The following is a 13915-nucleotide window of genomic DNA, read 5'->3' as shown; positions in this document are numbered from 1 at the left end:
ACTGCAAGGCCACGCTGGCTCCTTTGGGAATGATGATGTTATTGGTAGCAACAACATCGGGCATCTTGGTCATGTTGGAACTCGCGCCGCCAGCTTTGGTCGTGGCAGTCATGGCTGGGGACTTTGTGGTAGTGTTTTGCGCGTGGACCTAAAACGAGAGCAGAGGAGTGTCATTGGCCAAACTTCACATGTGAAAAACTATTTAAAAAGTCAATCTTAAACATTTGACGAATCGAGACAATTCTCAATACATACTTTCGTCAGACTAATTTCAAAGCGGCAAAACGCATGCGTAAAGTTTGGATCTAGACTACAAGTCATGTGCCTAAGACCAATAGCCCCACAGCAAATATGTATTCCAAACAAAATGCACTTCGGATAACACGTCATTAAATTAAGTCATTTAGAGCACTCACCTTGTGGAAATATTTATTTTTTCCCATAGAATATAGGCCAAATGCCAAAATCCTGGATTTAATTTGTGAAGATTTAACATCAGCAGGAATTACTGTTGCACATTGGCACGTTAGAATTCGAACACATTTTGGCATTATAAGACTGACAACATCGGAGGACAATTATCCACGCCATCATTAGGTTTTCAATGAGAAAACCCGCCGATTGTCAATAAATCCTAAATTTAGATTGAAACTATAGAAAATTGGTCAAAAGCCATATTGAATGTTGCACCTGTTGAAATGCATTTACTATACACAGAGTGGGTAGCCTAATTAAATAAACTGGGTTCATTTCAACAAACTTTGTAAAGAGTAAATCATTTTATAAGTTCATAGCCTACCTGCGATGAACAATGCAAGGCAAGGAGAAGGAATCCAATGTAAGCCGTCACCATTTTTGCCATTTTGTTGTCGGTTTCTTTCTCAGCAGCTTAGTGTGACCGTCCTGTCTATGGCTTTTCCCACTGTGAACGACTGAAGGACAAATCTAGGGGATTTTATACCCCTACCGTGTGACGTCAGATCAAAAAGGCGCATCCCAAAAACCACCTGTCTTATCCTCAAATGGAAACCTACACTTTATCCGAAACCTTATCATATACCACACCGCTGAGACCTCTTCTTTTACCTAATTTAAGGGTGTGACTTTCAGCAATACAAATAATAGCCTTTGTGTTTTTAATCATGGTCTTTTTTAGGCCTATATGCCTGTAACGGTCAATTAATATCCCTATTAATTCACAGGTTTATAATTTGAAGATCGTGACAATATTAGGCTAGGGTCTCCCCTCCTCCTAAGATTTATCACGGTTGTCCTCCCTGATCTCTTGCGGTAAAAAAATAATAAACGAATTACCACAACGCAATTCAATTAATTTGTCCCTTCATAGTGTCCATAGAGCTCTCTTCTAGAGAACCATTTCACAACAACAAACCAACCAAACTGCCTCTTTTTTAGAATTTTGGTAGCTAGATCTGAATAGTACAAAGTGCTTGCCTCTCCATGCTGCTGTGCCGCATCTCAGCAGTGAGCCAGACCGTAGCGAGATGGGGACCGAGTGCCTGGAGTGGCGCCCTACTCCACCGCGCACTCTCCTTCAACACCAGCTCCTGTCAAAATGTCAGCTCCACGGAAGGCACCGTTCAGTCTGCAGCCGCCCAGGGAGCGGGGCCCGTACTGTGATAGTGTGTTGTTTCTCCGCACTGAATTCCCCATGAAACTAACCGGACAGAAACTCATACAATGACATTCTAGATGATTATGTGCTTCCAACTTTGTGGCAACAGTTTGGGGAAGGCCCTTTCCTGTTTCAGCATGACAATGCCCCCGTGCACAAAGTGAGGTCCATACAGAAATGGTTTGTCGAAATCGGTGTGGAAGAACTTGACTGGCCTGCACAGAGCCCTGACCTCAACCCCATTGAACACCTTTGGGATGAATTGGAACGCCGACTGCGAGCCAGGCCTAATCGCCCAACATCAGTGCCCGACCTCACTAATGCTCTTGTGGATGAATGGAAGCAAGTCCCCGCAGCAATGTTCCAACATCTAGAGGAAAGCCTTCCCAGAAGAGTGGAGGCTGTTATAGCAGCAAAGGGGGGACCAACTCCATATTACTGGCCATGATTTTGGAATGAGATGTTCGAAAGCGAGTGTCCACATACTTTTGGTCATATAGTGTAGCTACTAGCTAGCTTACCAGTGAGCCACGTTTTGAAAGGGTGTGACCGATTGCTAAGAAACGTGAGATAAACTAACAAGACATGTTTGCTACCCACTTCAGGACTAGCTAGTATCATTCTGGTTTGCTAGCTAGGCGTTTCTCCATGAGACAGAGTGTCTGAGATTGAGCTATGTGCCTGTCTTATGACTTCAGATTTGACAGTCAGTGTATTGATTCTTCCTGTGTCTAGGAGTGTGGCTTTGCAGAGCTCTACTCATGGCAGAGCGAGAGGAAGGCCAAGAAGGAATGCTGTCTCCACGATGGCCCCCCATACGCCAATGGGGACCCACATGTGGGACATGCCCTCAATAAGGTACAGTATGTTGTTATCAATGAAGCAACGATGGGTATAAACCCTGGATGACTGATAGGGGGCGCTGTATTGAAGCCACCGTGCAGCCATCTTGGTAGTCCTCCTCAATTGTAAAAAAGATTTTGGAAGCTATAGAAATGCATTTATTAATGTCTACATTTGTTGTTGACACGTTTATTCTATTACAGACACCTTTATGTATACTTTTAAGTTATATTATGTGAGCTAAACATAAAAATAATATATATATATATATATATATATATATATATATATATATATATATATATAAATGTTTTCCTTACTGGTTTTTTTGTGTACTAATGTTACTGGCCCCACTACAACAAAAAAATACTTAAATACATGTAATTTTGTCCTTGAAATATTTAATTGAAATGGAGTAGAATTCCGTTAATTCCTCTAGAGGACTGCTCCTATTAGGGAGTGCCAATATGGCCGACCGGTGGCTTCAAAGCCTCTCAATGGCCAATACATAGCATGCGCAATCCAGGGTTTATATCCATCATTGGTTGTTATTAACTAATTACTGAGAATCCAGCTGTGCAATGTTTCTTAAGTGGACTTGAAACTATAACAGAGATTAGCCTAATCAGTGGTCACTCAATGTCAAAGCAGGGCTTTCACTAGGGCAAGTCAAAGCCCTATCAAAATGCTTCCTTATGTTGTGTGTTCCAGATTCTCAAAGACATCCAGAACCGCTTTGAGATGTTGAGGGGGAAGCAGGTCCACTATGTCCCAGGCTGGGTGTAAATAGCTCATACTTACTGGTCACTTACTGTGTACGGATGGAACTGACTGGGTATCAAACCCAGGTCGCCAGCAAGAGCCGGCTAGGATCATGTTAGCCTATTGAGCTGAAAGCGTAGGCCACTAAAAGCCTAGGCATTGAAATATTCAGGTCTCAGGCAAAATGACTCATCACATGACAGTTGATCACTAAAACACAAAAACAACTCTGCCTATTGATTGAATAGAATCTGATATCCCCCTGTGTATGTATGATGCAAGAAAATCAGCTGTGTCTCTGTTGATAAACTCTGGTCCCTCTGCTCTCCAGCTTGGGAGTTTGCGGAGGAGGCAATCGCTTGTCAGCGCGCTGCGTTCCAGCGCTGGGGAGGGATGTCGGACTGGGATAATTGCTACTACACCTTTGATGGGACTTATGAGGCAGCTCAGCACAAGGTCTTCCAGGAGATGCACAGCAAGGTGGGATATATTCAATTTTATTCTATTCTGTTCTATTCTATTCTATTTGGGCCAGCCTGCCTCTCCAGAGGACCTGACTCATTCTTACTCTCTCTTTCTCTCTCTTGCTCTCTCTCCATTTCAGGATCTAACTGTTTGTTCTTGTGTTGTCATTTCTAGGTTCTGATCTCACAGGACTATACACCAGTGTTCTGGTCTCCTTCCTCCAGTTAGGTAGCACTGAGTGGCTTCTGGATATCACAAGTCTCTACTTTGGTGGCTTTCTCTGTCCCTCCTCATTCTCAGCCCCCCTCTCACCCCTCCTTCCATTCTCCCCCTCCATATCTCTATTTCTTCCTCTACCTTCTCTCTCTCCAGGACGGCTCTTGCGGAGGCAAAACTAGAGTATAGCCCCCAGCATGTGAGCAAGGAAATCTACGCCACCTTCGCCCTGGTCATCCTGCCCACTAAGATGGCGGAAGCTGCAGGGGAGTTGGGCAGCATTTCTGTGTTGGTGTGGACCACCCAACCATGGACCATCCCAGCCAACCAGGCTATCTGCTTTATTTCCAATGCCCAGTAAGTGCCACTGTCAACAGACACCCCGCACACAGATACCTGCAGACTGCACATTCACTAGAATCACTAACATGATAAGGTATATCTCCTATCTGTTGTCAATGTGTTATCATTTCTCACCCACAGGTAATCAGTAGTGAAGAGGGCAGACAGCTCACAGCTTCTCCTAGTGGCCACAGAGCGCGTTTCCAGCCTGGCAACTCTGCTGGGCACAGAGCTGGAGAGTGTGGGCACCTTCACAGGTAAACTATCCACACTCTCAGACAAACACACACACTGTCTTTTCACCTGTCATTCTAATGCTTTTTCTTCCCATCCCCACCTCTAGGTGCAGAACTTGAGGGCGGAGTCTGCCAGCATCCCACCATTCCCGGGAAAGAGGTTCCATTGCTTCCAGCTAATCTTTTGACCATGGGAAAAGGAACAGGATTGGTCCACACAGCTCCTGCCCACAGTGTGGCCTCACAGTTTAAACTAACAGGGGTGCGTTCTTTTAGTTGACTGATATAGCAGCTGGATTGACAGAGCAGAATGAGTTCACTAACTTGGATGCCAGTTAGTCTCTGATAAGCCAACTCCCGAAACAGTCTGGCGTCCAGGCTAAAACAGTAGTTTGTAAGTCTTTATGAACTTCCAATTATATATGTACGGCTGTGTATGTTTCTCCTGTTCCAGGAGTGTATGGTGGATGAGGAAGGCAGGTTCAATGAGCTAGCAGTCTGTGATGGGGGAGGGAAATTACACGGGTAGGACGAAACTGTATGTGTGTGAGCGACAGAGTTCTAGTTCAGCTTCTGCCTCTCTGTACACGCTTTTGTGTGTTTTCTGTGTGTGTATCAGTGATCATGCTGAAGGCGGTCTGTGCTCTTGTGAAGGAGGAGGAGTGTGTCCACAGCTACCCATACGACTGGGGGAGTAAACAGCCTGTAATCATCCAACCCAGAAAACAGTGGTTCATCAACACTGCAAGCCTCAAAGACAAGGCCAAGGTTGGAATCACACACTGGGAATAACTCTTACAAACAGAGAATGATTCTCAGTTCTCACTGTGATACATTAAGAATGATTCTTTCAAACAGGCGATGACTCTCACTCACATAACTTAGAACAAGTCCCACCCAGTTAGTTGGACTCTTAGAAACTGAGAATGCGTCTTCCTCTAGGATTAAGAAACTCTTTCTGACTGTGTGTGTAGGACGTGCTGGCAAAGGTGCGTGTAATGCCAGAGTCAGCAAAGGGCAGTCTGTTGGCCCAGCTGGACAGAAGACCGTACTGGTGTATCTCTCGCCAGAGAAGCTGGGGTGTGCCCATACCTGTGTTCTACCACAAAGAGACAGGAGAGCCTCTCCTGAACAAGTAATTACACACACACACACAAACCGCCACCACACTCTGACCCCTGCACTCTCCCCCTACAGGCACACTGTATCCCATGTGGCCCAGTTCTTCTCAGAGAAGGGCAGTGACTGCTGGTGGGAGCTGCCCCTGGAATCTCTACTGCCCCCTGAGGTGCTCAAGAAGGTGATTCTCCGCAGTGCAGAGCAGGGAACAGTACATATACAGTGCCTTCAGAAAGTATTCACACCCCTTGACTTTTTCCACATTTTTGTTGTGTTAAAAAGTGGGATTAAAATTGATTTAATTGTCATTGTTTTGTCAACGATCTACACAAAATACTCTGTCAAAGTGGAAGAAAAGTTATGTTTTTTTTATGAACAGAAAATAAAACACCAATATATCTTGATTATATAAGTGTTCAACCCAGTGAGTCAATACATGTTAGAATCACCTTTGGCAGTGATTACAGCTGAGTCTTTCTGGGTAAGTCTAAGAGCTTTGCACACCTGGATTGTACAATATTTGCCCATTATTCTTGAAAAAATGTGTTAAGCTCTGTCAAGTTGGTTGTTGATTATTGCTAGACGGCCATTTTCAAGTCTTGCAATAGATTTTCAAGCCGATTTCAGTCAAAACTGTAACTAGGCCACTCAGGAACATTCAATGTTGTCTTGGTAAGTAACTCCAGTGTATATTTGGCCTTGTATTTTAGATTATTTTCCTGCTGAAAGGTGAATTTGTCTCCCAGTGTCTGTTTGGAAAGCAGACTGAACAAGGTTTTCCTTTAGGATTTTGCCTGTACTTAGCTCTATTCTGTTTATTTTTATCCTAAAAAAATCTCCCTAGTCCTTGCCGATGACAAGCGTACCCATAACATGAGGCAGCCACCACCATTCTTGAAAATATGAAGAGTGGTACTCAGTGATGTGTTGTGTTTGATTTGCCCAAAACATAATGCTTTGTATTCAGGACAAAAAGTTCATTTATTTGCAACATTTATTTGCCACATTTTTTGCAGTATTACTTTTGTGCCTTATTGCAAACAGGATGCATGTTTTGGAATATTTTTATTCTGTACAGGCTTACTTCTTTTCACTCTGTCATTTATGTTAGCATTGTGGAGTAACTACAATGTTGTTGATCCATCCTCAGTTATCTCCTATCACATCCATTAAACTCTGTAACTGTTTTAAAGGTCCCAAACAGTCATTCTGATTCCCATGTAAAATAGCCTTTTTAAATGACTAAAATATCACTCATAATATTTTTGGGGGATAAAAATGCTAAGAATTTGAGAAAAAGTACTATTTTTCTCATGGCTAACTACCAGGAAGTTTGAAAAGACAGGCTGAGTGGGCGGGGAGCTTATTTTAATGAGCTCGCCTTGTCTGACAGCTCTTTGAAACGCCTATGTCAAGAAACTTGGATGCAGTGTTGCAGTAATATAATCTCATGCAAATTTGGTGATGCACAAAGTAACTCAAACAAAATAAAAATTGCATCAATGTTTTTATACATCTCCCATTTGGCATGTCTCTTGTGATGCAGTTCATAGCAGCACTGACGGATGTGTTGACATGACAACTGCGTCAGAGTTTTGAACGACCCTTCCCCCACTTTTGTTCCATGCTGGCTGAAGACCTAGCTAGCCAGTAACTAGCTAACACCAGACACAGATGAAAGTATCTTTGCCATAGATGAATAGTGTAAACTTTTAATTATATTTGCTGACACCCTACAGTAAAATGCTGGCACCAGTAGAGTAGCTATCTAGCCATATAAACCATGCCCCTCCAAACACGCCTTTTCCAATGTTGGTTACAATGTGGTACTTATTTAGATTAGGTAAGAGAATATCATGTTACCATTGGTGTATTAAAATGAGAGTTAGGGTGATGTCACCCTATCCCCTTAATAATCCTGCCTCCTAAATCCAAATGTTTGAAATGGGAGAGTGGACCAGTAACTTTATGATCAAACTTTATCAATATAGAAGCCAGTCATTTTCCATACTTTGGTCATCATACTTTGATCTGGTTTCATTCAAATAGCATCCAATTTCATGAAAAATATGATTTTGATTGTTCATGACCTTTAAAATCACCATTGGCCTCATGGTGAAATCCCTGAGTGGTTTCCTTCCTCTCCGGCAACTGATTTAAGAAGGGTGCCTGTATCTTTGTAGTGACACCATCCAAAGTGTAAAATTAATAACTGCACCATGCTCAAAGGGTATTCATTGTCTGCTTTTTTTTTTTTTTACCCCTCTACCAATAGGTGCCCTTTGCAAAACATAGGAAAACCTCCCTGGTCTTTGTGGTTGAATCTGTGCTTGAAATTCACTGGTCGACTTAGGGACCTTACAATTATCTGTATGTGTGGGGTATATATTTGGGGTAGATCTAAAAATCATGGGAAACACTATTATTGCACACACAGTGAGTCCATTCAACTTATTATGTGACCTGTTCAGCACATTTTTACTCCTTAACCTATTTAGGCTTGCCATAACAAAAGGGTTGAATACTTATTGACTCAAGGCATTTCAGTTTCATTTGTAATTAATTTGTAAACATTTCTAAAAACGTAGTTCCACTTTGACCTAATACGGTATTGTGTGTAGATCAGCGACACAATCTTAATTTAAGCCATTTTAAATTCAGGCTGTGTAACACAACAAAATGGGGAAAAAGTCAAGGGTTGTGAATACTTTCTGGAGGCACTGTAACTGCTACTTTCACTCACAAGTCAGTGAATATGGTTGTATAATTAGGAGATGACTTTAGCACCGTGTGTGAAGGTTAACACGTGTGTTTGTCAGAGTAAAGCAGAAGAGGTAACAGACTATGAGCGTGGAGAAGATGTGTTGGACATCTGGTTTGACAGTGGAACCTCCTGGGCTGCTGTTCTTGAAGGTGAAGTTCAGTGTTAGCTACTCTGGCAAAGCTACATACTACTGCTGCCAAGTATTCTTACACTAGCGATTACGTTAAATTCTTAGAATTCAAGGTTGTTTCTGAAGGTTGCGTCTTAGCTAGGCCTAGCTAAATCACAATTTGGTAAGTGCCTACCTATGCTCACACAGCCAGTAATGCTAAGCGTCCTTACTGCACTACGCAGTTACTGAAGACTTACAAACTTCCTGGTAATGCTATCTCTATTTGCCACATTGCTCATTGTGAATAGTTCATCCAGTAGCAATTACTTAAACTCTATCTCTACCTATGTAGCAGCTTAGTCCTCTCACATCAACAACTAGATAAGTCTCCCTGAGGAACACACACTGTGACACCTCCTTAGATAAGTGTTTATTGTTGATGGTGAGGATGATTGTACAAAACATTAGGAACTGCTCATTACATTTACATTTTAGTCATTTAGCAGACACTCTTATCCAGAGCGACTTACAGTTAGTGAGTGCATACATTTTTCATACATGACATAGACTAACCAGGTGAATCTAGGTGAAAGCTATGATCCCTAATGGATGTCACTTGTTAAATCCACTTCAATCAGTGTAGATGAAGGTGAGGAGAAAGGTTAAAGATGTATTTTTAAGCCTTGAGACAATTGAGACATGGATTGTGTATGTGTGCCATTCAGAGGGTGATTGGGCAAGACAAAAGATTGAAGTGCCTTTGAACGGGCTATGGTAGAAGGTGCCACGTGCACCGGTTTGTGTCAAGAACTGCAACGCTGCTGGGTTTTTCAAGCTCAACAGTTTCCCGTGTATCAAGAATGGTCTGCCACCCAAAGGACATCCAGCCAACTTGACACAACTGTGGGAAGCATTGGAGTCAACTTGTGCCAGCATCCCTGTAGAACGCTTTTAACACCTTGTAGAGTCCATGCCCTCACAAATTGAGTCTGTTCTGAGGGCAAAAGGGGATGTGCAACACAATATTAGGAAGGGGTTCTTAATGTTTTGTACACTCCAATGTTCAGATACATGTAAACCACACCATTTCCTGAGATGTATCCATGTTGCCATTGTGAGTGGTTGTGTTGTGTTTTCAGAGATGAAGGAGGAGAGCGACTCTGACTCTGAGTCACGGCTCAGCTGGCTCCCTGCCTCCCTACGCAAACCCCTTGTGCCAGGTTAATAACCCAACCCAAGACTTTACTCTCTCTACTCATCCCTCCTTCTCTTTTACCTCCTCTCCAACACCTTCTCTCTATTTCCTTTCTCTCGCTTTCTTTCTCTCACTTTCTCTCTCCCTCCCACCCTCTCTCTCTGACTCTCTCCTCAGCATGTGGGACTCTGAGCACCTTATCTGGGAGCTGAGCACCTTAAGGGTAGTTTCCCGTTCAGAATTCACTCCCTGACTGTGCTCCTTTCTGTTTAGTCAGCTATCTGTCTCTCGAAAGGCAGCAAGGGGGGATCTTCAAGCCTCTCTCTAACCTCTACACTGCCCTGTGGCTTTGGAAAACTGCCCGTCATGTAACATTTCTGTACTGTCTCTGAAGGCTGGCCAAGGTGGAATGTATGTTGCTACTACATTCACACAGGGCATTGGTCAAGGCGTTGTTGCACGATATTGGTGTACTTCAGTACACTGCAGACTTGTCATATGCGTAGGCCTCAATGTCCTCACTAACAATGGCTGTAGTCTGTCTCCCTAGACTTCTCCTGCCTCTGTGGACAATGTCAGTGAAGTTCTCCTGATACTATCTGATTAAAGCTGGAATCTGCAGTTGCTACATACATTTTTGGACTTATAAATGAATGCTTTTGACTAAAACAGAGCCGAGGAGTCTGCTTTATTGTTTCAGCTGCAGATGCTAGCTTTCAGAGAACCACTGCTAAAACCTCAACATATTTCTCCCCTTTCTCTCCCTCAGAGTCGGACGCAAGGGCTGATGTGTATGTAGAGGGGAAGGACCAGATAGGAGGTTGGTTCCAGTCCTCTCTGCTCACCAGTGTCGGCGTGCAGAAAAAGGCACCCTACAAGTCAGTGAAAGTCTTTAATATCGAAGTGGGCTTGCTGTATCTGTGTCTGTATGAAATTCAGAGACGAAAATGTATACATTAGTAATTTCTCTCTCTCAGGGCTCTAGTAGTACATGACTTTGTGGTCAGTGAGAAAGGAGAGAAGTCTTTAGGCAACTTAGTAGACCCAGATACAGTCATCCACGGTGGGAAGGTGAGAGGCAGTGGATGAGATCCCCACTTACTGGAGAAACACATACACACACACTCCTGGGGTGGGAAGGCGACCCCTCTCTCATCCCCTATCTCTCTGTCTCTTTCCCTCTCTTTCTCCCAGGACCCCAGTGTGTCTCCTGCCTATGGGGTGGATGTTTTGCACTGGTGGGTGGCAAAGTCCAATGTCTTCTCTGAGGTCCAGATCGGCTCAACCATGCTCAACTCAGCCAGAGACATCATCGATAAGGTGAGTCTCTCATGGTGTCTTCTGTGTGTCTGTCAATTTGTCTGAAAATATGTCCGTCTGTATGGAAGTTGGTCTCTCCCTGCTTCTCCAGACTGACAATGCTATAATAACTCCTCCACCCACCCTTTCTCTTTCTAGTTGAGGAATACCCTGAAGTTCTTGCTGGGGAATCTGCAGGGTTTTGACCCTCGTACTCAGGCAGTGGACCCCAAAGAAATGAACTACATTGACCAGTAGCTGCTGCACCTGCTCTAGGACTACAGGATGAAGATGACAGATGCCTACAATGACTTTGATGCGGGCAGGGCCATCCGCCTGCTCCAAGCCTTCATCACCAGGGACCTCTCCAGCTTCTACTTCAGCATCATCGAGGACAGGTACTGATACTCTTGGTAAATAGTATTTCTACTACTACCACTGCTATTGTTATGTTATTACATAGTTACTACTAGTCTATTCACGGCCGGCCCGCTCATTAGGCAGCCTATGACGGCAGATTGACGAGGTCAGCATTTTCTGAGCTAAACTGACCAAGACGCACCTCCAACAACAACACATAAAACCTTACATAATTCTGCCCCAAAACAATGACAATTTCTCTCAACCAGTTGCATAAGGGCTTTTAAGATGAGCGTTGATGCCACCCTGTGGTAAGCAGTGCCCACTTTGTCAAAGGCAGGGGTGCAAAATATTTTGCTTGTCCATTCCCAGCGCACCTCTCCAGGGTGCTGTTGGAGAGACGCATCGCTGCCATGCTCCACCAACGTTCCGTCAAGGAAATAATCTAACATAAATCATGTAGCAGATATAGTATATGGAAGAAAGAGTATGTGGCCTTTTCTGTAGCCTACAGGCTGGAGATAAAATGTATGACAATGTAATAAGACAGACACTTTTTACATCATGCAGATTTCACAGATCAAATAGCCTAACCTAAATGGCGCCCAATCAAATAAAACATTTGTTTTCAGGTTAACAAACAACATATCCTAAAAACAGGACAGGTCAAAGAGGACAGGTCAAAGTAAAATGGACAATCACAACTGTTGTCCAGGAGTTTCAACCCATTTCAAGTTTGTATCCGTAAATTTTTGACAAGCTGATCATAGCGAAAAAGAAAATACTTCTGCATTTCCTGCTGTGTAAACACATTGCAAATAGACTCACGATAACTCCTGATAAAGTTGGGTAGCTGATATTCAGAGCTTAAATAGCCAAATTGATTAGTCACAGGAACCAGTAAGCAAGAGCCAACATATTTTTTTTTGGTGTTTTACAAACGGTAGGCTTACCACAGATGTGCATTCATAAAATTCAATTTCAGGCAACACTGTAGGCTACACATCAGTAAGCACGGGCCGACGCCTTTTGAACGTCTTTTTTGGTGCATTTCGGACCGGTCTTGATATCCACATCCACGGACATGTTTGGTTCAGAACCGAAAATGAACCTAACTTCAACGTCTGGAAAATACTTATTTTCACCTTTCATTCAGAACCTAAATTCAACCTAACTTCAACGTCTGGAAAATACGTCTTAGTAAACGTCGTTTTAATGTCATTTTGCTTACTGGGACTATTCTAGTTTTGCGGGGACTGCCTTCTTTGGTCTCGCCTAGGGTGGCAGAACGGCAAGGACCGGCCCTGACTCTATTACACTGTTACTAGAACACTACTACGAATACACTGTCATTAATTAATAGTGTGTTACAACTACTCTCTCTTCCCTCTGTCCAATCAGGTGGGATTATCCATGAGGACAGTGCTTACCAAGTAGCGGCAGTGCCCACCTCTATGACCCGGTGCCGCCGTTACACCTCAGACTCCCCGGACTGCCCCTGCTGCTAGACCATCCTCACCGGGGCACAGTGACACCCCCGCCCACACCCGTCACCATTACAACCTGCAAATGACCCTCTGACCCGGTCTGTCTGCTTGAACAAAGAAACACACCCTGCTTAGCAACAGTACTGAGGGGTAACAGAGCGACAGCCACTGTCTAGCAGTTGCCAAAACTACATTACCCACAATTCTTTAAGTGACATTGACTCTGGCATGTTGTTGCATGCAGAGTGAGGATGGATGGATGGTTTAGCACACATTTTGTTTTTATTTATTTAAGAAAGAGGAGAGAATTATCATCTGGTGTAAGAGCTATGCAGTCCTTTTGGGATTATATGACACCTCTCCCAAAGAAGGGCACACGTCAGTGATGTTCCCTGGAAAGGGAAATGTATTTACTCCTGAACCACTCCTATGAGACACAGAGAACAGTAATATACCTACTGAGAGAATCAAGTCAAAGGGCAGACATGAAGTCAGATTAAAGTTTATATGTGTATGTTGAGAGGATATATAGGGGATGGTACAATGGAGTGCTTTGGTTTTTATTTTTATTCAAGTTTAATGTTGAATTGGAAGTCATAATGTAACTCATGTTACTATGTCAAAAGTAAAGAAATGTGGGAGAGATGTTTTGAGTTCATTAACAAATTATTATGATGGTTTTGGGTGATTGTTCTTCCAAATGTTTACTTGTAAATGCAAATCTCTGTATAATACTCCTATCCCTGTACACTATACCAAACTCATTAAATAATTAAAGATTATTATTTTAGTTTGAATATTAACCAACACAATACACATGGAAGCCAGATATGGTATATTGGGGATTGCGCTACCTGACAGTAATCATCAAATAGTCAGTGATTCCCATCACCCTCTGAATGAGGTCATTGACCAACCGTATGAACCCAAGAAAAAAAACAGTCACTCATTATGTACAAATGTTACGAAACGTTATAAACATCGATCTACCTGAATGGTCTGGAGAGAATACTGTACTGCTACCGATTAGAAATTACCACCATGACCAGCATTGACTGTTCTTACCCCAGACCCAGAGA

General features: G+C 43.1%; 1 pseudogene across 1 annotated transcript; it reads left to right on the top strand.

Annotated features, from left to right (window-relative positions):
* The first annotated feature begins 1461 nt into the window (after positions 1-1461).
* LOC311102572 (isoleucine--tRNA ligase, mitochondrial-like) lies at positions 1462-12922 on the top strand (annotated as a pseudogene). Its single transcript has 19 exons — positions 1462-1721; positions 2372-2494; positions 3191-3261; positions 3532-3721; positions 3881-3930; positions 4079-4279; positions 4406-4521; positions 4608-4762; positions 4955-5025; positions 5120-5268; positions 5475-5635; positions 5698-5800; positions 8439-8532; positions 9635-9715; positions 10460-10568; positions 10668-10761; positions 10885-11010; positions 11149-11387; positions 12832-12922. The product of its transcript is annotated as an isoleucine--tRNA ligase, mitochondrial-like (transcript).
* Positions 12923-13915: the final 993 nt, after the last annotated feature.

This window comes from Coregonus lavaretus, assembly GCF_964263955.1.
Source record: "Coregonus lavaretus genome assembly, chromosome: 27".
Taxonomy (NCBI): domain Eukaryota; kingdom Metazoa; phylum Chordata; class Actinopteri; order Salmoniformes; family Salmonidae; genus Coregonus; species Coregonus lavaretus.
This window is presented reverse-complemented; position numbering and strand designations above follow the sequence as displayed.